The sequence below is a fragment of the Balaenoptera musculus genome, chromosome 8, assembly GCF_009873245.2.
Source record: "Balaenoptera musculus isolate JJ_BM4_2016_0621 chromosome 8, mBalMus1.pri.v3, whole genome shotgun sequence".
In the NCBI taxonomy this organism is placed as follows: Eukaryota; Metazoa; Chordata; class Mammalia; order Artiodactyla; family Balaenopteridae; genus Balaenoptera; species Balaenoptera musculus.
This window is the reverse complement of record NC_045792.1, coordinates 64,376,397-64,403,288: the sequence shown is the minus strand read 5'-3', so window position 1 is coordinate 64,403,288 and position 26,892 is coordinate 64,376,397. Positions and strand designations below refer to the sequence as shown.

Genomic DNA, 26,892 nt, shown 5'->3' with positions numbered 1-26,892 from the left:
TCCAGACTCCCCACTAAGTCTCCTGGGACCTAACAATGCATTCCCTGCTCTGAGTTATCAGGAATATATTAGGTACACTTCACCTCTCATCTCCAGCCCCTCCAGGGGCAACTAGTATAGTGGGGAAAGCATGAGATTAAGTGTTAAAAAGGACCTGATGTAGTGCCCAGCCCACCTCTCACTAGCTGTGTGATGTAGGCAACTCCCTTAACCTCTCTGATCTGCATTGGGAATAACTGCAAGGTGGGGGCAACACTAAAGGCTGTACTTCATGAAGTTGTTTGGAGGACTCAATGAAAAATGTGTGAAAGTGCTCTGTATTTTCAAGAGTAATATACTTATTTTCTTCCCCATGTTTTTCAGTGTTTTCCAAATTATCTACAATATTGATTTTAAAAGAAAGATTATACAGAACTTTTAAAGAAATGGTACCTTTTACCTATCAAATTGGCAAAGCTCTCGTTTCTTACTCCAACATTGAAGGGTACACGGAGATGAGCACTGTCATGCACTGCTAGTGGGAGGATAAATTGGAACTAACTTCCTGGAAAATTATTTGGCAACAGGCATCAAGAGACTTAAAAATAGTTTATATCTCTTGACCCAGTAAATCCATTTCTCAGAATCTATGTAAAGAAAATTATTAGCTATTCAGTTAAGAATAATTATAATTAATAAAGCAGTTTGTACCAGAATTTTTCTTAAATATACCTGAAAACTAGAAACAACCTAAATGTTGCCCAGTGAGAAACGGTTAAATAACTTATGGTACTCCTTACAATAAAATATTATAAAGTCCCTTAAAATCAACGTTTCAAAGAATATTTAATGAACTGAGCAAATATTCATAACATATTATAAAGTGAATCAAATAGAATATTACACTGCATAAGTAATAAAATTCCATTTTTTAAACACAGAGAGACACACAGAGAAAGAAAAACTCACAAAAACAGCATTAACAGCATTCCCTCTGGATGATGGGATATAAATACTCTTTATAATTTTTTCCACATTTTAAAATTAATTACAAAAAAAAATTAATTAATTACAGTGAGCTTATTTTCTTTTACCACCTGAAAATGCTGTTACAAATAAATAGGTAAATAAATATTTAAAGTTGTAGGATTTTACATTCCATTTTGTCGCCATGGTAGCAATTATTTACAAATATCTGTATCAAACCCTCTCTCATTAGCGGTTAGAAGTTATTATTAACTTTTTGTTTCTTTAACCGGTTTTTGTGCTTGCTGCTGCTTCTTTCCAATCCCAAATTTCCCATCTTGCATTTTTGTTTTGATTCATTTTCATGTAATTTGGAAAAAATATTTGAGTCATTTTATAGAAAGGGTGCTTGGGTGGTACCTTTTCTTAGCCTTTGGAGATCAGAGAATGTTGCCATGGATTGATGACAACATGGCTAGGTGTCTTAGTTCATTCGGGCTGCTATAACAAAATACCATAGACTGGGTGACTTATAAACAACAGAAATTTTATTTCTCACAGTTCTGAAGGCTGGGAAGTCCAAGATTCCATGTCTGGTGAGGGTTCACTTCCTGGTTCATACAACCTCACATGGTGGAGGGCAGGAGGGAACTTTCTGGAGTCTCCTTCTAAGGGCATTAATCTCATTCCTGAGGGCTCCACACTCATGACCTAATTACCTTCCAGAGGCCCCACCTCCAGATGCCATCACATTGGGCATTAGGTCTCAATATATGAATTGGGGGTGGGGGACACACAGACATTCAGTTTATAGCATTAGGTAAGAGTTCTCTATTTCTGTAGGCATTGTACCACTGACTTCTCAAATTTATTGTTTTAGAGAAGAAATCTAACATTAGGCAGATTCCTCTAAAGGTATCCTAAGTTTTTCAGCTTATTTGCTTCTGGGACTACTACATCCTTGAAATTAAATTTTACTGTGACTGTTATTGACCCTGGAACCCAAGTGTCAGAAATGAAAGCAACAGCCAAAGCCCAGCTCAAATGAATAAGCTTTCACTAAAGGTTTCTCCATTGTGCAATCATCCGCATTCCATTCAGAGTTCAGACTCACCTCTTCTCACCAAAACAACCTCCATCCTATCCTCCCATTTACCTTCCTCCTTCTCAACTCCCAGCAAAATCAAGGATCAAAAACTGATGTGTGTCTTCACACTTTTCTCTACTATCACACAATCATGAAATTATACACACACACACAATTTGGGGGATTAGGCATTATTTTGCAAACACAAAGAAAATGTGATTTTACTGTATACCCTTCTCTATATCCTGCTTTTCCCTCCTAACTGAATCTCTCTGTGTCAACTGGTATAGATAGAACTCATTTTTTTCTAGGCTACACAATGATTGAATTATGAATATATTACAGTTTGGTCAACAATCCTTATGTTGATGGATATTTAGTTTACTTTTTGTTATTCTTAATTGTAGCTTTGTTTTGTTATTGTTGTTTATTGCCACAACAAAAAGTATTGCAATAAACACATTTGTGGACACAACCTTATTTCTTGGTCTCTTAATTTCTGCAGGACGAATCCCCAGAAATGAAATTGTTACATCATGAGCATGTGTATTCCCCTTGGTAAGTGCTTTTAACAATTCACGTTTCTACCAGTTATATGAGAGTGCCCTTTCCGCAGCAAAAACCTCTACTAATTATTACCTCTGTTTAATTTTTCCCAGTATGGTGTGTGAGAGGTATTATCTCATTGTCCCTCTGATTTGCACTTTCCTAACATCTTTCACATTGTATCTGGATTTTTTCTCTTAGACGAATTGTCTATTCATATTCTTTGTTTATTTTCCAACCGGGATGTTTTTCTTTATCAGTTTGTAGAGGTGTTTACATATTTTAAACATTAATCCTTTATCTGTTTCATATGCTACAGCTTTTTCCCAGTCTATCATTTGTCAAGTAAATGTGACTGTCTTTTCCATTATAGCATCTGCGTTTATTGTCTTGGTTTAAAGATCTCCCATGCCACCAAGTTATAAGTGTGTTCTCCTAAATTTTGCCCTTGTATTATTTTGCCCATCCTTTACATTTAAATGCTTAATCCATCTGAAATTTATTTTACTATGTAGAAGGAGTTAAAGTTCTCTTCATTTTCTTCTGGATGGATAGGGTCAGTTGGAGAACATGGTATAATACATAAGCCAATCTTTTTTCTCCCACCAGGGCTGGCTTCATAGATGTGTTACATGTGCAGTCACACGGGGTTTCACACTCATGGCCCTGTGTGCCTGGTTTAATGCTCTGACTTTGAAATTCTTAATAATTGGATCTTTCAGCTTGTGTTTTGTAAGTGAATTCCAATGGGGCACTGAGCCGGGGGCTTGGATCCTCAGCACAGTTCCATCTCTCACTGCCTGTCTGCCTCCTTGGGATGGTTCTGGGCCTCCAGCCCTCCACGGGCCTGGTGCTCTGGCCCTGCTCAGCTTCCCCCCACCACCTTTGCTCTTCTTCAGACCTTTTCAGACACACACGGTCTCAAGGAATTTAGCTACATGCACCCTTTCTGAAAAAGAAACTGGAGGATATACTCCAGCAAAGCGAGAGTAAAACAAGACAGAGGAAAATACTGAGTTCTAGAAACAAGGACCCAACATGGTAATGAGAAAGGGGGGTTCAATAAAGTTCAGCTGTTCCTGAGGCTAGAGAACAACCAGTCCAAACCACATCAAGAGGACAGAGGGCTGTGGGAGGGATGTACCAAGGGAAAGAAAGGGAACTGCTAGATTCCCTCATGTGCTTGCTTGACTTACTCCAAGGAGTTTTACAGCTCTGTGGAAGAGTTTGGGGGGAATGGGGAATATGTTCACCAAAAAATCCCTGGAAACTGAGAAAATAAGACAGTTTTTAACTCCAAGGAAAACAAAATGCCATGAAAGAAAGGAAATGTAGTCATAGGTTACCTATTGGCTATCTGTGGTTTAATTAAATGGTCATAAGCAGGTAAATATTGAGTGTTGATCTAACTAAGAATTATGGTGTAACTCTCTGGAGAGGATGATGGAGAGAAGTTTGAGTGGGAAGGAGAAAAGGAGGAAGAGAACTGGAAGATGTCTTCATCTCCCATCATGGGAAGTTAATAGGAAGCATCTAAAATTGGAAGTGTAAGAAATAACAGTATAAGCCTGTTATTTATAAATAAGGATATAAATGCCTATAGAAATAACCAGAGTTAAATGTGTCTCTAGGAAGCAGAAATCAAGCATGGGTTTCTGGGGACAGGCATAAAACAGCTGCTTTTTATTAAAATCTGTAGAGTACTCTTTGCCATTTTAAACTATATAGTCATATTACTTTTTTAAAATAAAAATTAAATTTTTAAAAAGTAACAGGCATGGAAATTCAGAATGTGCCTCCCTTCACATAGGTGAGACCAGTTCTAGTCATTCAAGGCAGGTTTTTAATGACCAGGCCAGTCTATGTCTAGTTTGAATGCCAACACTTAGGTGTGGATTCAAGCTGATCAGTTTTTCTGACTTCAACTCTGTGAAACCATCTAAGATCTGCATGATCCGAAGATGGTTAATCTTTAATTTCAGCGTTTTTTAAAATTACTCAATTGTTTTTCATGTAATTTTCTTAACAGTTTCTGACCCACTTCTTAGTCTTTGAGTTTTCATATCTGTTATCAGCTTTTCCATCTCTTTCAACTCATATTTTCTTTAAATTCTGGGAGTGGTTTTCAAATTTGACCTCTACTCCAGAGATGGAACTTTCCTCTCAGCTTTTAGCACTCGATCCGTTTCTCATAAATGGCCTAGGACTTTTTAGCACCAAGAATAAGTGAGAGAAAGTTCAGGGCTTTTCCTTAAAGGAGAATAAAGAAAACCAGAATTACAGAGAGCAATAATCGATAGCAATTGAAATCTAGCATGAGAATCTCTATGTTGTACTTAACGTAGTTATATTTATTTCACTATTAATTCTGAATTATCATTTTATGTATATTTAGTAACAATTCAATTATTTTAATACAGGATTTTGATGGGAAAAGTGTAAGTGACTAGACAGTGGCTCTCAGTCACTTGGGAAGCTTTTAAAAATACTAATGCCAGAGAGGGTTTCACCCTGAGAGATGCTGATTTAATTGATCTGGGTGCAGCATGGTCATGGGAATTTTAAACTCCCCTTGTTATTCTGACATGCAAAAAAGTGGGGTACCACTGCGTTGGATCATGTGTTCTCTCTCAGTTAAAACATCCAAGAAAAATCTAATTCAGTAACCATAATTTAGGCACTAAGTTCACCTGGTAGCAAGTGCCCGTATGGCATATGAATTCCTGGAGGAAATAACCAGTGGCTCTTGCACAATTAAACCTTAAAGTGGCAGGAACTGTCAAACAGCCATCCCTGTACCTCCTCCTCATTTGCAATAGGTTTCCAAAATGGTGGGCCAAGGAGAGCATGGGTGACTGGTAACACCCCCTCATTGTGGTTTCCCTCTGCACGGACAGTGCTCATTCCTTGTCAAGCAGTTTATTCGAATTATAATACAACATTGCCCATTTTAGAGCCACCCTGATTGCCCAGACAACCAGCTTCCCTGCACTTTTTAATCAAAGAATTGGATGGTCCAATTCTAATCAGTTCTGGTTAATTCTAAGTCCTTTTGTTGTGGTCCCTGGAACACTTAATGAACAAAGGTTTTATGGAGCCCATTCCTATGTGGAATTGGAGGACGTTCTGTGAGCATATGTGAAATGGCTCTTCAGCAACTACAATGGTGTCTGCCCCCCTTGGAGGGCATGTGTTTGGAGAGGATGAATCGAGTCCCACAGCTGAGACCCGAGATTGGTGATTGCAGTCAGCGGTTGGTGCCTATTAGTGAAGCAGGCGAGGAGCTGTTGAAAGGGGGGCTTGCTGAACCGAAAGCCACAATTCAGACTAGGCCAGGGAGAGCATTTCTGAACTGCAGCAGGCAAGGTGTAGGTGCCATTGGGCTGATCTGGAGCCCAGGTAGAAGGAATCGGGCTGACATGAGGCCATACTGGCCTGACTCTCAGGACAGAATCACTGCCGGACCTCCTAGGAATGCAGGGCTGGGCTCAGGGAACAGAAGAAGGGGCTGAAGAGGAAAGAATGTCATGATCATCTTCTTACAGATGATCAGCTGTCCTGTCTAATTGCTGGAGGAGTAGGGGAAGGAATGAGGACCCAGGGAGCATCTCTGGGGTCATCACATCTCAGAGCCAGAGGCCTCCAAGAGCAGAAAGGGAGCCCTTATGAAATACCTCAGCCCTAAGCAAAGCCATCTACCCAAGCCACAGCCTGCAGCCCTTGATGCTGCACATATCCGGGTGGCATGTCCCCAGCTGCTCCATAACTAGTTTGAGTGTAGTCAGGCCATTGTGCAGGAGCTCAGCTCAGACCTGAGCGAAGGGGAACACTCTCAGAATAGCCCCCTGAGTCTGGGCCTGGCAGAGGCAGAAAACCATCACTGAGTAATGACTGCAGCAGAACTTAAGTGGAAACAGAAGGGCACGCCTAGTCAGCCCTTGGAAGGCTGGACCAGTTTCTAACTTTCCTTCTTATACTAAAGAACCAACATCTTTCAGCTAATGGGTGAGATGGAACATGGATGCAAACTCCATCCCAGTTATTAATGAAAAATGCAAATTGTTATCCTCCTCCATACATGTTTAAAATAATCTTGGTCTCTAAATATTGGAAAGTCAGATCCAGTCATCCTAAACCAGTCCTGTTAGTTCCAAAACCCTTTGAAGGCCAAAAGTTCCAGAAAAATACTGGCCTTTCTTCCTAGGTTCTAAGTGTTGAGAAATTGCTATAGATTTGCAAAAGATATTAAACAGAATCACAGAGCTATGGTCTGTAATATCTCAGGTCATCAAATGTTCACTGAGCACCTATTTTATACTAGGAACTGAGGATACAGAAATAAATCAGACTCAGTGCCTGCCTCTAGAGGCTCTCAGAGAGGGAACGATGCAGAAACAGATCATCTTAGTACAATATAATGCATGTAAACCACAGACATAGGAATAAGTGATGGGGAGTTAGGCCCTGCATGAGGAAAGGCTTCATGGAGGAAGTAGCCCTTGAGCCTAACAATGAAGAAAGAGCAAAGTAAAAGTTGAAATGCTAGCTGTGTTATTTTATAAAATAAGAATAAGGTCATTCTTCCTGTACTCAGAAAACTATAAGACACTGATGAAAGAAATGAAAGATGACACAAACAGATGGAGAGATATACCATGTTCTTGGATTGGAAGAATCAAGATTGTGAAAATGACTATACTACCCAAAGCAATCTACAGATTCAACGCAATCCCTATCAAATTACCAGTTGCATTTTTCACAGAACTAGAACAAAAAAAATCTTAAAATTTGTATGGAGACACAAAAGACCCCGAATAGACAAAGCTATCTGGAGGAAAAAAACGGAGCTGGAGGAATCAGACTCCCTGGCTTCAGACTATACTACAAAGCTACAGTAATCAAGACAATATGGTACTGGCACAAAAACAGAAATATAGATCAATGGAACAGGATAGAAAGCCCAGAGATAAACCCACACACCTATGGTCAACTGATCTATGACAAAGGAGGCAAGGATATACAATGGAGAAAAGACAGTCTCTTCAATAAGTGGTGCTGGGAAAACTGGACAGCTACATGTAAAAGAATGAAATTAGAACACTCCCTAACACCATACACAAAAATAAACTCAAAATGGATTAAAGACCTAAATGTAAGACCGGACACTATAAAACTCTTAGAGGAAAACATGGGAAGAGCACTCTTTGACATAAATCACAGCAAGATCTTTTTTGACCCACCTCCTAGAGTCATGAAAATAAAAACAAAAATAAACAAATGAGACCTAATGAAACTTAAATCTTTTTCACAGCAAAGGAAACCACAAACAAGATGAAAAGACAACTCTTTTTTTTTTTTTTTTTTAATTTATTTATTTATTTATTTATTTTTGGCTGCGTTGGGTCTTCGTTTCTGTGCGAGGGCTTTCTCTAGTTGCGGCAAGCGGGGGCCACCCTTCATCGCGGTGCACGGGCCTCTCACTATCGTGGCCTCTCTTGTTGCGGAGCACAGGCTCCAGACGCGCAGGCTCAGTAGTTGTGGCTCACGGGCCTAGTTGCTCCGCGGCATGTGGGATCTTCCCAGGCCAGGACTCGAACCCGTGTCCCCTGCATTAGCAGGCAGATTCTTAACCACTGCGCCACCAGGGAAGCCCCAAGACAACTCTTAAAATGGGAGAAAATGTTTGCAAATGAATCAATGGACAAAGGATTAATCTCCAGAATATATAAACAGCTCATGCAGCTCAATATCAAAAAACAAACAACCCAATCAAAAAATGGGCAGAAGACCTAAATAGACATTTCTCCAAAGAAGACATACAGATGGCCAAGAGGCACATGAAATGATGCTCAACATCACTAATAATTAGAGAAATGCAAATCAAAACTACAATGAGGTATCACCTCACACCAGTTAGAATGGGCATCATCAAAAAATCTACAAACAATAAATGCTGGAGAGAGTGTGGAGAAAAGGGAACCCTCTTGCACTGTTGGTAGGAATGTAAATTGATACAGCCACTATGGACAACAGTCTGGAGGTTCCTTAAAAAACTAAAATTAGAATTACCATATGACCCAGCAACCGCACTCCTGGGCATATACCCAGAGAAATCCATAATTCAAAAAGACACATGCACCCCAATGTTCATTGCAGCACTATTTACAATAGCCAGGTCATGGAAGCAACCTAAATGTCCATCGACAGATGAATGGATAAAGAAGATGTGGTACATATATACAATGGAATATTACTCAGCCACAAAAAGGAATGAAATTGGTCATTTGTAGAGATGTGGATGGACCTAGAGACTGTCATACAGAGTGAAGTAAGTCAGAAAGAGAAAAACAAATATGGTATATTAATGCATATATGTGGAATCTAGAAAAATGGTACAGATGAACCGGTTTGCAAGGCAGAAATACAGACACAGATGTAGAGAACAAACATATGGACACCAAGGGGGAATGGGGGGGTGGGATGAATTGGGAGACTGGGATTGACATATATACACTAATATGTATAAAATAGATAACTAATGAGAACCTGCTGTATAGCACAGGGAACTCCACTTCATTTTGCTGTGCAGTAGAAACTTACACAACATTGTAAAACAACTATACCCCAATTTAAAAAAATAAATAAAATAAAGAATAAGGTCATTCTTTTTAGAGCATATTAGAAAAATAATGATAATATTTGGGGAAGGAAACTTCTCCCATCCTAGCTCAACAATTATTTGAGCAGAGAAACAAGATGGCATGAGGTTAAGGGGAAAGGTAGCAACATCAGAAACCATGCAAAAATAACTAGCTCATCACCAGTGATGGCAGGAAGGGTTAAGTCAGCATGGAGGACAGATTTTTATGGGCCAAACAGGCTAGCTCATGTGTGAGGAACTACAGTAAAACAGCCGCTGTGAAGGCTTGGGGGTGGGAATGTAGAACAGCATTGGAAGTAGGAGGATATAGGCTACAGAGGAACTCACATGAGTCTCTAGGACCCACAAGGGAGGGGAGCTCCTTGGGGAAGAAGCCCTGAGACATAGTCATTTCACTGTGCATATGTTGTGGGACAGGGGAGGAAGAAGCATTCTAGCAACAAGCAAATTGTATTACAAGTGTGGTGGCTATGAATCGAAGGTCACAACTCAAGCACACAAGAAATATGACTTCACTTTTCCATAACTCATTTTCTTTTTAAGCCTCATTCCACTGAGTTTCCTTTCTTTTTTTCCCAGAATTATAGAGCACCAGGGCATTGAAGTGGAAGTGCTATTCTGGTCTTCTGCTATTATCTACCCTCACTGGTAAAAGCTCAGATGTTCTTTTATCACCTGTTATTCCCAGCTGTACACCCCATTCAGGTTCATCTTGTCCAGCCACTTCCATACCCCTCTCCAGTGCCTAGGAATTCTGCTCTCCCACACTGTGCTGGCCATGTGCTCCTCCCACACCAGGCTGGACCTCCACAACTGTGGAGCTGTGTAAGACCCTGTGGATATCCACAACAGGCTGGCCAAAGGGAACTTATGACCAAGACACACGACCCAGTTGTGTATTCTCTGTCATCTTCTCACTTCCCTGGGACCCTAGAATGAAATGAATATGGTGGCCCCAGTAAAATAAACAGTTTTAGATTCACTCCTGGGCTTCAGTAATTATAACTAGCACAGTGCATTGGTTAGCATGCCTTCAGATATAAGTGTAATATTATCTATTGCCACATAACAAATTATCCCAAAACTTATTGCCTTAAAATAATAAATATTTATTATCACACAGCTTCTGCAAGTCAGGAATTTAGGAGTGGCTCAGCTTGGTGGTTGTGGCTCAGATTCTTTCATGAGGTTGCAGTCAAGATGTCAGCTGGGGCCACTGTCATATGAAGGCTTGACTGGGGCTAGAGAACTCACTTCCAGGATGGCTCACTCACATATCTGGTGACTTAATGCTGGTTGATGGCAGAAGGCCTCAGTTCCTGAGCACATGAACCTCTTCATAGGGCTGCTTGAGTGTCCTCTCACAACATGGCTGCTGACTTCCCCCAGAGTGAGTAACTCAATAGAAAAAGCAAGGAGGAAGTTACAGTGTCTTTATGTCCTAATCTCAGAAGTCACTCACTGTCACTTCTGCCACAATCTCTATTCATCAGAAACAAATCACAAAGTGAATCCCACACTTAAGGGTAGGGGATTTAGGCTTTATCTTTTGAAAGGAGGAATACGAAAAAATTTGTGGTTACATTTTAAAAACTACCACTAGGGGCTTCCCTGGTGGCGCAGTGGTTGAGAATCTGCCTGCCAATGCAGGGGACACGGGTTCAAGCCCTGGTCTCGGAAGATCCCACATTCCACAGAGCAGCTGGGCCCGTGAGCCACAATTACTGAGCTTGCGCATCTGGAGCCTGTGCTCCGCAACAAAAGAGGCCGCGATAGTGAGAGGCCTGCGCACCGCGATGAAGAGTGGCCCTGCTTGCCACAACTAGAGAAAGCCCTCGCACAGAAACGAAGACCCAATACAGCTATAAATAAATAAATAAATAAATAAAAATTAAAAAAAAATAAAAAAAATAAAAACCACCACTATAAGCAACAGATAAAAACCAATTCAAATTAGCTTGAAAAATAAATGAGATGTATTGATTCACGCTAGAATCCAGAGATAGGGCAGATTTCAGGATGGTGATTCATCCAGTAGCTCATTGAAGTCATCAAGGACCCAGAATCTTTCTGACTCTTCTGTTATCCAACGTATCATTCTAAAACTGGCTCTCCTCATGGTCACAGAATGGCTGCTAACAGCACTAAGGGGTATATGCTTCCTTGTTCATATCTAGCCAGAGAAAGAAAACTGGGCTCCTTCAATTATAAAACAAAAGTTCCCTGTGGTCAGAGGAGACTCATGTGCTGATTGGCTTAGACCTGGTCTACATGAGCCGATCATTGTGGCTAAAGGGTGGGACTACCTGACAGGTTTAGACCTGGATCGTGGGATTGGACATTCCCTCCCAAACCACAAAGTTCACACAAGGAGTGAGGGAGGTTGTGGATGTTGGGGAAGTTCACAACAGAAGGGCTAAGCAGGGGGTGGGCTGGCAGGCCAAGTGCTGGCTCCAGGAGAGCTAATGTTAATAGCCAGGGCTCAACCCCCTGAAGTTGCAGAGAAACTGGAAGTCCCCACTCTCACTCAGCCTCCCCACCCGCCCCACTCAAGACCCAAACAGCCCACTGCATGGAGATGCTGGTGGTTCAACAAGCTTTTCCTTTGGGAGGCAAATAGTCCATAAGTGTGAATCTATCAGCCACCTTGAGTTCCATCACTTCCATCCCAAGATTCCAAGAGCTCAGGCTCCAAGGGTTAGAGCTCAGACTGGGAGGGAGATGGGGAAAGGAAAGGGAAGGGAAGGGGGACATTCACACAGGCCGTTCTCATCACCTCCTCCCCCGAGCCCTCACACACAGCCTCCCTCTCTAATTGCATCAAGGCCACGATGGGCTTTCCCAACTTACAAGAGCCCTAAGCCTCAGTGTCAGGCACATACAGAGCAGGGACTCACTATGTAGAGCCCTGCCTTGGTTGCCTAGGGCGGCTGTAACAAAGGATCACAAACTGGGTGGCTTAAAATAAGAGAAATTTATTCTCTCACAGTTCTGGAGGCTAGAAGTCCAAAATGAAGGTGTTGGTAGGGCTACACTTCCTCTGAGACTCTGGGTAGAATCCCTCCTCGCCTCTTCCAGTTTCGGGTGGTGCTCAGCAATCCTTGGCATGACTTGGCTTGCAAGTGCATCCCTGAAGTCTCGGCCTCTGTCATCACGTGGCGTTCTCTGTGTCTCCAGCTTCACGCGGGATTTTCCTTTTCTTGTAAGGACACCAGTCACATTGGATGAGAGCCTACCCTCATGATCTCATCTGAACTTGATTACCTCTGCAAAGACTGTATTTCCATATAAGGTCACATTCCCAAGTACCAGGGGACTGTGGACTTCAACATATCTTTTGGGGGGACACCGATTCAACCCATAGCAGCCCCCTTTATTAGTTCTTCCTCCAGTGCTTGTGGCAATAACTAAGGAGCAACTGCACTTCTTTCCCATAAAAGATAAGCATGTAATTCCCCATCTACTCATCCTCAGTAGATTTGGAAGGCAAAGCAAGGGGATATCCTGTCTGCCGGTCCTTCAGAAATACAACATGATGGCTCACCTGTGGCTGTGGGGTTGGCGATTTCTCTGTTAAATCTTCCTGTGCGCTGACTGTTCACCCTGCTTAACGGCTTCCCGACCCAGGGAGTCCTACAGCAGCTGCAGTCAGGCCCTGGTTACATCAACCCTCTCCCCTCAGGGCCTTGGTTTCCTCATCTGTAAAGTCTAAAGAGACTTCTAGTATTTGACGGTTACTATAAAGGGAGCACATCTGGCCCACATCAGCTCCACATCCAAATTCCCAATTACTATATGGCCATTCAGTGAGTGTCCCTTGAGATCTGCAGGAAGGCTCATTAGAGTGACTAAAGCACCTCCCTGGGGACAGCGTGTATCTTCATATGCAGATTCTGAATAGAGGTAATAAAGAAGCTCCTGCTCTTCTGTTCCCAGGAGCCTATGCTTTGCATTCACACCGAATATCTGGACACCCACGCAGACACCACTTACATACATACGTATGAGAAATTGTGGAGGGTGAGAGCCAAATGCAGGGCAGAATGTCTGAATTACAGAAGAGGTGGAATCACCCAGCAGCCAGTGTCCTCTTGACTTCAGTCTGGCAACTGCATAAAAGCTAAAGAGCTTCCCCTACAGAAGGAAGGGAAAGAATCTGTGGCCCAGCAGGACAGAGACTAGAACAACACACAGCTGGAGGGCCGCGAGGGTCAGCAGGGCCATCCAATAACCACAGCCAAAGCCACAGGTCCCTTGGGCGGCCAGAGCAAATCCAGCAGTCAGCTGTGAGCCCATCCAGCAGGGCCCTGCTGAGTGAGGGCTGGGGATTGAGAGGACAGGTCCAAACTCTCCAAGGAGGGGGCCCCACAGAGAGGACCAGGCAGAGAATCAGGACCCAACCACACGGCTCCTTCATGCCAGGGCAGGGCTCCCAGCCCAGCCTGGAAGCCCACACGCACCAAAGGATCTGATGGGGTGGATGTTGATTGAATGGGGCGGGGGCGGGGAGAGGACAGATAGGAAGGGAGAGAAGCAGGAATTCAGTGATCAAGGACAAGCCATGTAATGGGAGAGAGAGCCTTTGACTTGGTGGGCTCTGGAGATTCAGGGCTCCCCCAGGCATGTGAACCGTCAGGCTCCTGAGTAGCAATACCAGACTCACCCACTGCCATTCCTCGCCCTGGATCAAACGGGCTGAGCCAGGCATGGCTGGAGGGCACAGAGAGACTATACTGTGCACGTGTGACCTGTTCCTCTGGGTCCCCTGCTCCACTCTCCTCCACCCATCTTCCCCATACCCATCTGTTGGTAAAAGGCATTGTGGTCAGAGAACAAGATCTGGGCTCAGCCTTCACCAATAATGCTGGGCAAATTATTTAACCAAACTAAGTCTCTACATCTTCATCTGTAAAATGAGAAAGTAATAGTATCTGTTTCCCAGGATTGTTGTGAGGAAAATAAGTGAGATAATTCATGTAAGTATGCTATAAGCCCTAAATATATACATATTCCCTTGCTCTTATAGAAAAATGAGCCTGTGAGTGAACCGAGCATTGTCTGCGGGACAGAACCCAGAGTCAGTCTTAAAATCCCTCAATGTGGCAGATTCCACGCACCTATGGCACTTGGGGCCCCCAAAGGCACTGCTTCATGTCTAGAAACAAGACAATCAGCAAACAGAAGGCCTCTTTTTCCAGATCAAAGAAGGCTGCTCATCCTAGTACCAGTAGTTCTGGAAAAGGTGCCCTCTCACTGCCTCACTCACTTGTCCCCAACTAATTAACAGTCTGGCTGCTGCCCCAGGTGACTGATTGCTGCCCCTCCTCCTCCCTGGGAGGCTGGGGGTGGGGCATGTCTCAGGGAGGTTTCTGCTTGCACTCCCTCCACCACCTGCTCCTCTCACTGAAAACAGGAGATACTGAAGGATGTGCATCCCCCTTGCAGAGCCCAGACAGCTCAGAGGCATGGCCTGGCCTCACTGTGGCCTGAGGAAAGAGGATCTGTTGGTAGAGAGCAAACCCTCGTGACTATCCTGATACACTCAGAACCCCTCCGCTGGCTCCCCCGAGACAATTTTTCTGGGTTAGTACTGGGGCCAGAGAGCAGAGCAGCAGGGAGAGGTAACAGCTTGTCTTCTTAAATGAAGACGCCTAACTAAAACCTTTGCCTTTGCCATCGGCCCATCGCAGCCTTCCACACCAGCTGGAATCTTTTCCCAGGTTCCCCACGTGTTGGTCTAGATCAGTGGTTCCAGTATATCAAAATCATTTGGGGAGCTTTGGCAAAACAAGATGCTTGGGTTTCACCCTGGACTAATGGAACCACCACTTCTGGTGGATGGAACTCAGGGAATCTATGCTTTTTAGAAGCTCATGAGGTGATTCTGATGCACAGTGAGGGTTACAAACAACTGTTCTAGACATTTGTCCATAGGTTTGCTGGGTCTTTCTGAATGAGAGGAGCTGCTGAATACAAAACTGTCCCCACTCTAGGCCCTATGTTCACGCAGGCAAACGCAGGTACACGCGCACATACACACAGCATGAGGAACTTAGGGTGATACAGCTGAGTCATGAGTTCAAGTGCCTCTTCCCAACCCACCCACCCAGGTGAGCTGCGTCATAAGAGCAATAACTACCAGCTGTCCCCGTCCTTACTGTTTACCAAGCTCTCTTCAGAAAGACGAGTGCCTTTGATCTTCTCAGCTGCCTGTGAAATCTTGATTATTACAGGAGATTATGACATAATATCTAATGAAAAACGAGGATTTCAAATTGTATCAGCAGTATGAATATAACTATGTAAAAACTTCACTTAAAAAAAGATGGAAGTATGTTCCTTGTGTTTATCCTTCAGTACTTGAACCATGAGTTATATTTTTCTTCTTTCTATTTATCTGAATGGTATTTTATTAATGCTTTATTAATGAATATTATGGAGGGCTGAACAGTATAAACGAATATTATGATAGACCGCCCCCAAAAGGTGTCCATGCCCTAATCCCCAGAATCTATGTTCTTACATGATTAAAGGGGTTTGGCAGGTTAAGATCTAAATGAGTGTATTGTGGGTTATCCAGGTGGGCCCAATGTAATTAGAAGGGTCCTTATAAGAGAGAGGTAGGCGAGTCAGAGTCAGAAAAGGAGATGTGATGGTGGAAGGAGGGATCGGGGTGATGTGCTCAGGAGCCAAGGAATGCGAGCAGTCTCTAAAAGCTGGAAACGGCAAGAAGTCGATTCTCCCCTAGAGCCTCCAGAAGGTACACAGCCTTTGATTTTAACCTTGTAAGACCCATTTTCAGACTTCTGACCTCCAAAACTATAAAATAGTGAGCTTGTGTTGTTTTAAGCCATGGGGTTTGTGGAAATTTGTTACAGCAGTAATAGGAAACTCCTACAAGACCCAGAGAGGTAAAAAAACAAAAAAAAAAACCCCTAAGTTACACAGCTAGTACCTGGAAGAGCTGAGACCAGAGCTCATTCTCCTCCTGCTCCAGGGGTACCCGGAAGCTGGGCGCACTATACAAGGGGAGAAGGGACAGCTCTGCTATGTGCACGCACCCCTCCAGGGCTGTGGACTTCTTGGTTATACCTCTGTCAGTCCTACTGCTGACCTGCCTCCCTTCCTCCACAGCCCCCTTCCTAGGGATTGCAGGGCGCTATACAGGGAAGAGCAGAGGGACCGACTTGAATATAAGCGCATTTTCCTTTGGGAGCCTCTGCTCCCCAGCCACCAATATCTTTATAGTAAATGACTATCCATAGCAACAAGGTCTGAAATCCTAAAACAGATGAAAAGCTGACAATACTTAAAGGCAGAGTGGGAGTCCTACCATTTTTAAAGCTGCCTGCAATTGCTAAAAGGGCTGAATCCTTTCTTTCTTTTTTTTAAGAGAAACATTAGTCATGGAATTGTAGCGTTTTTAGGGCTGCAAACTTTGAGTGCCTACTGCTTGGTTTTATTTATATATTTGGATGCCCTATCATATTTCAGAAAAGTTTAATACACTCATTCTGCAAATGCCTTTCTAAGCAGGGCTCTTTTGTGGATCAGAGGTGGAAGCTGTAGATGTAGAGGGAAGAGCCCTCGCCTGGGAGAGAGAAATTCAAGACTCCAGTTCTTAGCTCTGCTGCTAACTTGAATGCCATCCGAGTTCACTCAGTTCCCTCCATGCTGCTGTAGTGGGAGACAGTACAGAGGAGAGGCTGAGTCAGAGATCTTGGATGCAAGCAACAGAAGGGACTCTGGCTAAGTCAAGAAGAAGGGAATTTACTACTCCTACTGCAGGAATAGAATCAGGGGAGATTGGAACACCTGGCTTGGACTAGCCAAGCCACCAAAACCCTGGGCAACACACAATACTGATGGCCCAATCAGCAGGAGGCTGCTGTTGCCCCTAACAACCTCCCACCAATCCAACTTAGCCTTGCAACATTTGCTCCAGTCTCCCTGAAAAAATAGCCCCACTGGCTGAGCAAAGGTCGCAGCCCACCCACTCTGAAGGTGGGCACCCAGTGAAAGAATTTAAGCTCTTTGACTTTTGGCTTTAAAATGAGAGTACAACGGCAGACCGTGTGAGGAAAGTAATTCCTTTACAGTCGTGGTTCTCAAAGCGTGGTCTTGGGACCAGCGATATCAGCATCATCTGAGAACTTTTTAGAAAAGTACATACTCAGGGCCCACCCCAGATCTACTGAATCAGAAACTCTGGGGTGTGGCCCAGCAATCTGCTTCCACAAGCCCTCCAGCTGATAGTAATACACACCAGTTTGAGAACCACTGTCCTACAAGAAATCCGAATGCCACTGAAAAGGTTGAATGTCTGCCATCATACCAAAAAATAACGATTGCCCGGTTTGATAGGTTAAAATCCAGAGTTTAGAACCAACTGGCAATAAAACGAAAATAAAATATGGGGTGAAAGTCTTCTTTAGACAACGTTTTTTTTCTTACTGATGTGTGACATAGCATGCTTGCTGTGCAAACACAGCTTCAAAACAAATCCCCAACCCTTCCTTCCAACTACACTGCCGCCCCTTCACCCTCCTACAAAAACTCTGGACCCTCCTGTTTCTCAGCCCCCACTCCAACCTCCTTCCTGCCCTCCCTCAAATTATTTGACCCAGAAAGCAGCCCTCCTATTCTGCAAATCTAAAACCTTCCTGTTTCCTTTCTTCAGACAAGTATAATGAACGTTCAATGTCAGAACATTGGGACACTCAGAAGCAAACAAACTGCCATCCTCTGGCCTTCTGTCCCCTCTGCCCTTCAGGCCATAGTGCCTTTCCTGCTCCAGCAGTTAGAAGTTGCCTCGATGGATTACGGTCCTCTCAGCTCCGACTAGCCCTTGCCTCTCAGCCAGGCGGAGACTGGAAGTCCGTAGTCTGGAAGGTTTAGACTGAGCTGGAGGGACACCATGTGGCCATACCTGGTATGACACACCAAGCCAGGGGTCTTCTGCTCTTTTTTTTTTTTTTTTTTTTTTGGCCCTCTGCAAGGCTTTGGGATCTTAGTTCCCTGACCAGGGATTGAACCCAGGCCCTCTGCAGTGAGAGTGTGGAGTCCTAACCACTGGACTGCTAGGGAATTCCCGGGGCTTCTGTTCTTTATGTTATGTTTTTGTAAAGACTATGACACAATGACCTAAGGATATTTTCTGAAAGTAAAAAAACTAAAGTTCACCCACAATCATGCTAACAGGATTATTTTTATTTGTTCCTACTCTTAATTATTTTCTGACAATTAACAACCACAACACCCACTCCATGAAGCATCCCTTTCTTTTCCATGGATCTCTGATCATCAGTATTTTCCATGCTCATTAGAGGTTTTTGCAGTTGTTCTCTTCATTGACAGTCAATAGCATGTTAGTGCAATGAAATGGAATGAAAAGGCATTAAACTGTTCGTCAGGCATGTCGTTAAGTGCCCCATTTCTGGAATGACACAGGCAGGGGTTCAAAACCCAGCTCTGCTACTTACTAGCTGGGTGATCTTTGGTGTGTTTCTTAACCCTTCTGTATCTCAATTTCCTCATCTGTGAAATGGGGCAAGGGAAGAATATGATCTACTGTATAGGACTGTTATGAGGACGAAATAACAATATGTGAGGGGACCCTTAACACAGGGCCAGGCCATAGCCCTGACATCAGCATCATTATCATTTTTAAATGCATCCCCATGGGAACCATCACAACTGATGCCAGCTGAAGACCTCTCTTGGATGGGAGCCCTGAAACTGCAAATCTAAGAGTTGACTCATAGCTGGAAAAACATAAAATGAAGCAGCCTAGATTTTAGAGGCTAGGACCTTGGGAGAGGCAAATGGGATTCCCGGTCAGGTCCCTCTGTTCCCACTCCTCCGCATCACTACCAAGCAGTATGTCCCTTGTCCTGGCTCTTCCCAGTTGCTGCAGGCCCCAGGTTCCCCACCTACAAAGAAAAAAGGAGTTTACCTACCACCGCCTTCATCTAAAACACAGTGTGCTCAGAAATGTGGGAACAAGCTTAGGATTCTCTCCAGGACACATTACCCCATGAGGTCCTTGAGATTCAGTCAAGGCCAACTTGACTTATAACTGCCTAAAATCTGCCGTGTACTCTGACCAGAAATTTCTCTACAGGAGATCATCTTGCTGCCAAATGAGGCCCAATGAACAAAAGAAAACAAAGGGAAGAAAAACCCAGAGACCCCCTAGAAGAGGATGTAAGGGGATTCCCTCTCACTGGCATCCTCTAGAGAGCCAGACACCCATTTGGTGAACAAGTCTTCATAAGATTCTCTACTATGTGTCAGGCCAGGGGGTAGAAGATAAATTTGGCCCTGCCTCTGTCCTCAAGGCCTCATCTTTTTGTAAGAGACAGGCATAGGGAGAGACATAGACACACATAGCAACGACTCTGATAGTTTCATAAGTTATAATACAGGGCTGTCCAAGGTGCAGTGGAAACAGAAGTGAGCCATTACTTCTGCCCTGAGCAGTCAGGGAAGTCTTCACAGAGAAGACCTCTTTTAAAGGAGGATCAGATTACAGGGGAGACTAAAGCAGGGCTGGATCCATTAGAAAGCTGTTTATTATACTGCACACAATAAAGCCTGAACTAGGACAGGGCCTTGGGCTAGCATGGAGGGAAAGGATGCAACAGAACTGCCTTGGGGAGCAAGTTAAAATACAGATTTCCAAGCCCTACCCAAAGACCCAGATCTAGTAGGTTTGAAGAAGGGCCCAAGAATCTGAACATTTAGCAAGCCCCTCCCCCAGGGTGATGCTATTGCAGGTAATCCACATTCCCACCGCTCTCATTAGCCCCACAGCCATCATAGTCAGCCCTCCTTCTTACGGCTTCTGTGGCCTCTGCCTGGGAGGTTCCTCCCCTTCTGCTCCCACTTGGCAAATGTCTTCTCCTTCAAGACCCAACAGCTCAAAAACACTGATAGGTAAACTCTTTCGGAGTATCACTTTGTGCCAGGCACCAAGTTAGTACTTTATATGGATTATTTCATTTAATCCTCAAAACAACCCTATAGAGTAGGTCTCCTAATAAACCCCATTTTCCAGATGAGAAAACTGAGGCACAGAGCAGTTAAGTAACTGGCCCCCAGTTGTACTGCTGGGATGTGTGTTTCATCTGTAACCCCCACTAGACCGCTCACAATATGTGGCTGAGACTATGTCTCTGTGGTCCTAGAGTCTGGGGCAGTGCTCAGCATGGTTGCTCACTTAATGTTTGTTGAACAAATAAAAGAAAAAATAAACACCACCTCCTTCCATCTGTGCCCCTCAGCCAACACCCAGGCAACGAATCTGCCCTCTCCTTCTGCTCTCCTCCCTGCCCTCCCCACTGCCACCTCCAGGAAGTACTCAGCAGCCCCGGCACAGCCCGCCCTGCTGTTGACTAAGTGACCCAAGGACCAAGGAACATGCTTCCCTGTTTGTTGAGCCTTTTTATTTGGTCATATCAGAGAGGGAGCTCTCTCTCTCTCAACTGCCAGACTGGCCTCCTCAAAGTCTCCTCCTCCTCCAGGCTGCCTGCCAAGCCTCTCCCTCGCAGCTGCCTCCCCTCCCTCTCCCTCTGGCTCAGGCTCTACAGCTCACCCGCCTTTTTGCTCCCTTCCCTGCATTCTTCCACCTTCCCTTCCCCCTTTATCCCCCTCCCACTTCTCTCTAGGTCTTCCCCCTCTTTCTTTCTCTCCCCTCCCCTTGTCTCTCCACCCCCCATCTCCTTCCTTCTCTCTCCCCTCCCCTCCCCACTCCCTCTCTGCCGCTGGCTCTCTTTCTGTTGATGTGTGTGTGTGTGTCTCTGTATGTGTCTCTCTCTGTTTCTCTCTCCTCTGTCTCTCTGCCTCTCTCCTCTTTTCTCCTGTCTTCCCTTCCTCTACTTCTCCCCTCGCTTCAGCTCCTTTCCTCTCTCCCCCCACTGAATCCAGCACCACCTCCTCCCTGGCCTCCGCCCCACTCCCCGATGGATGGAGGTCATCTGGCTGCCCTGGCTCCTTCCTTTCTGTGTCAGAGCGTCCAGGCTGGGGGCCTCTGGCCCCTTCCCTCCAGCTTCCCCACTCGTATCTCTCAGGCTTCTTTCTCCGCTGAGTCCTCATTAAGGCCTTCCCCCCTCAAACCCTGCCCCACGTCCCTCCCGAGGGCGCCCGGTCTGCTGGGGACTGTTCTCCCCAAGCTGCCCCGCAGCTCTGCCTCCCAGGGCCCCTGCAGTGCTGGTGGGGGGAATGTTATTCCTCCGGCTGGGCATCAGGGGCTGCCAGCCTAGGCCCTGGGCCTGGGGGCCTCCACCGGCCCCCTCTGCTGCCTTCAAACAAACTGCAGAAACCCTGGAGTGGAGCTGAAGGGGCCAATCCCTGCTTGGAAGCCACCCAAGTGAGAGGCGGAGGGGCCCTGCACAACAGCCCTCAACACCGGCTTCTTTGAGCCGCAGCCTTAGGCCCTCCTGGGGCCTCTGGGGCCTAACTGGCTCGCGGGGGGCCGAGGGGTGTCCTGACACCTCAGAGGGGCATTCGGTGCCCTGACGCGACTTGGGCCGCAGGGCCTGGGCTCTCCGAGAAGGCCCAGAGCTGCAGGGAGTTCAGGACTGTTTTGCCCTCGCTTGAAGCCTTTCTTCCCGCGGCAGAAGCTGTCAGAAAGACTCCAAATACGCTTAGAGGTGATGGTGGAACCCAGAGGGGGCTTAGCCAGTGAGCATAAAGCACGGGCTGCAGGGGAAGAGGAGAGCTCATGGAGCCGGTACCCCAGACCTCCAAGCAGCTCACTCTGTTCCCTTCTTCAATAAACCCTTAACCGAGAGCCCAGTGTGTGCCAGGTACTGGGTACCAGAGATAAGCAGAATGTTGTCCCTGCCCTTTAAGGGCTGGTGAGAGAGAAGAACAAGTAAGCAGCAAATACAACGTGATAAATGCAATCATAAAAACAGATAATTATGAAAGGAAACATTGAGCACATGTTAAATGCTGTAAACTGGCCTAAGCGTTTTATGCTACTTTATTTCAATCCTCATCTGCTCAAAGGTTTTATCTCCATTTTACAGATGAGGAAACTGAGGCTCAGTTATGTAACAATTGCACAGCTAACAAATAGTGGAGCTATGATTCTTAAACTGCCTAAATGACCCCAAATTACTGCTTCCTACTGATATAAGGTAGGATGGACAAACAGAGTTACCAGCAGGGGGTGGTGGGGGTTGGAGTATAAATGGGCAGAGTGGGTGGGAAGGCTTCAAAGAGAAGGGAAAGCCTGCTGGGTTTTTGAAGGATGAATAGGAGTTCCCCTGGCTGCCAAAGAGCACAAAGGCAATCCAGGCCAACAAATGGTATGTAAAATCTCCTTTGATTTGTTGCAGATTTTTTCTCTAATGAATTTTTTTTCCCAAGCGATTCAAACTCCAACAACATTTATTTACTAAGTACCTACTAAGTAGCAAGCACTTTTTAAAATTTAAGTATAGTTGACTTACAGTATTATATTAGTTTCAGGTGTACAACATAGTGATTTAATACTTTTATAGATTATACTCCATTTAAAGTTATTATAAAATAGTGGTTATATATATTGTTGTACAATATATCCTTGTAGCTTATTTATTATATACATACTAGTTTGCACCTTTTCATCCCCTACCCTTATCTTGTCCCTCCCCCCTCCCCTCCCCTCTCCCCATTGGTAACCACTAGTTTTTCCTCTGTATCTGTGAGTCTGTTTCTGTTTTGTTATATTCGTTTATTTTTTTTTAGATTCCACATATAAGTGATAACATACAGTATGTCTTTCAGCATAATACTCTAGGCAGAATTTTTTTTATGGCTGAGCAATATTGCATTGTATATACACACCACATCTTTATTCATTCATCTGTTGATGGACACTTAGGTTGCTTCCATATCTTTGCTGCTGTAAATAATGCTGGTATGAACATTGGGGTGCATGTATCTTTTCAAATTAGTGTTTTTGTTTTCTTCAGATAAATACCCAGCAGTGAATTGCTGGATCATACGGCAGTTCTATTTTTAATTTTTTGAAGAACCTCCATACTGTTTTCCATAGTGGCTGCAGCAATTTACATTCCCACCAATAGTGTACAAGGATTCCCATTCCTCCACATCCTCACTAACCTTTGTTATTTGTAGGCTTTTTAATGATAGCCCATGCTGACCAATGTGAAGTGATATCTCATTATGGTTTTGAGTTGCATTTCTCTGGTGATTGGTGATGTTGAGCATCTTTTCATGTGCCTATTGGCCATCTGTAATATCTTCTTTGGAAAAATGTCTATTCACGTCTTCTCATTTTTAAATTGGGTTGTTTTTTTGATATTGAGTTGTATGAACTGTTTATATATTTTAGAAATTAGTTCCTTATCAGTCATATCATTTGCAAATATTTTCTTCCATTCAGTAGGTTGTCTTTTTATTTTGTTGATGATTTGCTCTGCTGTGCAAAAGCTTTTAAGCTTAATCAAGTCGCATTTGTTTATTTTTGCTTTTGTTTCCTTTGCCTTAGGAGACAGATCCAAAAATAATATTGCTATGATTTATGTCAGAGAGTGTTCTGCCTATCTTTTCTTGTAGGATTTTTATGGTTTCCAGTCTTATATTTAGATCTTTAATTCATTTTAAGTTTATTTTTGTATATGGTGTGAGAAAATGTTCTCATTTTATTCTTTTACATGTAGTTATCCAGGTTTCCCAGCACCATTTATTAAAGAGACAGTCTTTTCTCCAATGTATATTCTTTCCTCCTTTGTTGAGGATTAATTGACCATAAGTGTGTAGGTTTATTTCTGGGCTCTCTATTCTGTTCCACAGATCTCTGTGTCTGTTTTTGTGTGATTACCATACTGTTTTGATGACTGTAGCTTTGTAGTATAGTCAGAAGTCAGGGCGTGTGATACTTCCAGCTTTGTTCTTTTTTCTGAAGATTGTTTGGCTACTCAGGGTCTTCTGTGAGTCCATATAAATTTTAGGATTATTCATTTGTTCTAGTTCTGTGAAAACTATCATGGATATTTTGATAGGGATAGCATAAAATCTTTATACTGCTTTGGGTAGTATGGCCATTTTAACAATATTAATTCTTCTAATCCATCTATTTTTAAAATCAGAATTTCTGGTCACTAAAAATTGCAAATAACTTAGTTAATATTCAATTCAGAAATTTCCTTAGGATGCCAACATGACTGGGCTCACTGAAAAAAAAAAGTCAGTATTTAACAGTAATCTTAAAGTCAAGTTTAAAGAGGAAAAGAAAATCACCCATAATGCCACCATCCTAACACAGCTTTTTTAGTCATTCTGTTTGCTTCCAATTCCTGTCAATAAATGCATAAGCATTTAACATGAGCAGTATGGAAGACAGCTTATTAATTTGCTTCATTAGTGTAACCAAGCAAATGTTAGAGTCTTGGATGAGATTTACAAATATCCTCTAAGTGGGTGCTTGTTCATTAGCAAAATTTCTCTAACTGTCTGAGTCAGTATTTTTATGTAGGAGAAACAATCTAATATCTCTATAGAAGTCATTCATTTCTTGCTTTACAAAGAAGACACACCCAGTATATGTGCACCTGCTTAGGGGAACTGTCTTCACAGAGGAGATTGAGTCCTTACTTGGTGGCCAAGCTTCCTTCTTGCTCCCCAAAGCTTATGCTAGTGTCAGGTAGCCACACCTACCCAATGTTCTTAGAACATATCAAGTACATTCCCATCTCTAGGTCTTTGCTCTTACCCTTCCACCTGCCTCCAGTATCTTTCTTCTCTCTGCTTTCCCCAGGTTTTTTCAGCCTCCATTCTTTAGGATCCAAATGAAGTCCCAGTTTGTCAATAAAGCTTTTTCAGAATCCTCAGGGACTTTTCCTGGCTCTGAGCCCTTCCAGTTTTAACAATCAATACCACTCATTGCCTTATACTGTTGTATCATTTACAGGCATGCTCCATCTCCTAGATTTGAAGATCTTAAAGGCAAGGACTAAATTTGATTTCTCCTCCCCTGCCTTCTGCCCACAGCTGACAGTTTGCAAATGCGTGTTGATTATAATGATGCTGTTCATATGTGATACAAAACTCTAGATTTCTAGCCATAAAAAAAAAAAAAAAAGAGTGTGGACTTGAAGTCAGAATGAGCCAGATTCAAATCCTACTGCATCCATTTACTAATGATGGGAACTTGGAAAAGCCTCTGAACCTCTCTGAGCCTTAGTTTTCTCATCTGTAAAATGGGGGCAATAATAGAGTTATTGGGAAGATCTAATGAGGTAATGCTTAGCACAGTGTAAAAAGTGCTTAATATATCATAAGCACTGAATACATAGTTGATGCTGTTTTCTTCCTACTAATAATAATGAAAAATAACAAGCGACTAGAGTTTGCAAATAGATTTCGAAGAGCATTAATTTAATCAAAGTCATTATCCACCAATATCATGGAAGTGTCCATTAAAGAATTTCACATTAAAAACTTGTGACAATTGAGTGGTTCTAGGGACTTTGCACTTGAGTTGAGTTCCATAGCTCTGAGATTTCGCTATCCAGTGCCAAATGTCTGTGACCCCTGCTCAGAGTTACCATGGATACCCTAATTTGAACAGTTGTTACGTTGTTTCCCTATTTCTAAATGACCCTCCAAGCTAGCTCAGTCTCCTAGAATGTTGGAACTGGGAGTAACTCTAAGGACTGCCCCCTTGTTCTGCAGACAAGGAAGCAGCAGCTTTCACAGAGTCACTTGGCAGGTATGTGACAGAGCCAGAATTTTGAACTCCAGTATCCCAACTTCCAGGTCAGAACGCAGCATTCACCATATCATGCTGACTCCTTGGAGAAAGAGTGACTCTGAGAGACTTATGTACCATACACAGGGGCACTGGGATTTGATCTCAAAGTGTATTTATTACCATGAGCTCCGCTGAGTGGTCATAGCTACCGTGGCTGCTATTTAATTATTCCATTATCTGACAATGAGAATAGTTCATGCACAAAGATGCTAAACAATAGCTACAATATGCATCTTCTCTCAAGTGTTCCTGCTCAGCATTTGAATCCAGCCTCTATGCTGGAATTCGAGTAACCTCACTCTTTAAAAGGTAGGTCTGGCAATATTAAAGAGCCACCAAACCTCCTGGGATTCATATGTAGAGTCACTTTTGTGTATGGAAGCAAGCAGGAGGAAAAAGCCTGCATAGAAGCGTGCCATGCTCCTGGCACATTGTGGGCCCAAATAAGTGATCTTTCACTGCTACAGTTTCACCTAAGGGGAAAGCAAAGACGGAAAATGGTGTTTGTTGCGTGAACGACTGATTACCAAAGGTGTAATTCAGTAATCACTCACAGCACCATCAGTCATGCCTGAGCAATTAAAATTTCACAAACACAATCATCACTCCGACAGGGCAAAACTTGGCTCTTATCTCAATGTTCTGGGGCTTTCTCAGATGACAGATTGTATGAGTTCCTGGCATGGAGATCTCACAATAAAATTTACCCAGTGGTGCATCTTGCCTGAATCAAATTTAACAGTCATGATGGCCCTATAAATGCGCTGGACAGGGAGGGTCCATCCCTGCTGAGCAGACACATGCCTTGATTGATGAGGAAGCCCCATCAAATTTCAGACCCAGGCTAAACCCAGCTGAAGATCCCTTCCGTCTCTCATCTTCTAC

At 43.6% G+C, this 26,892-nt stretch overlaps 1 long non-coding RNA gene across 1 annotated transcript in view; it reads left to right on the top strand.

The window, feature by feature from the left end:
- Positions 1–26,892, top strand: part of LOC118899302 — a 58,837-nt gene that overhangs the window by 16,477 nt on the left and 15,468 nt on the right. The window contains exon 2 of the long non-coding RNA XR_005020925.1: positions 2,538–2,590. This is a non-coding gene — a long non-coding RNA (uncharacterized LOC118899302). The remainder of the gene's footprint in view (positions 1–2,537; positions 2,591–26,892) is intronic.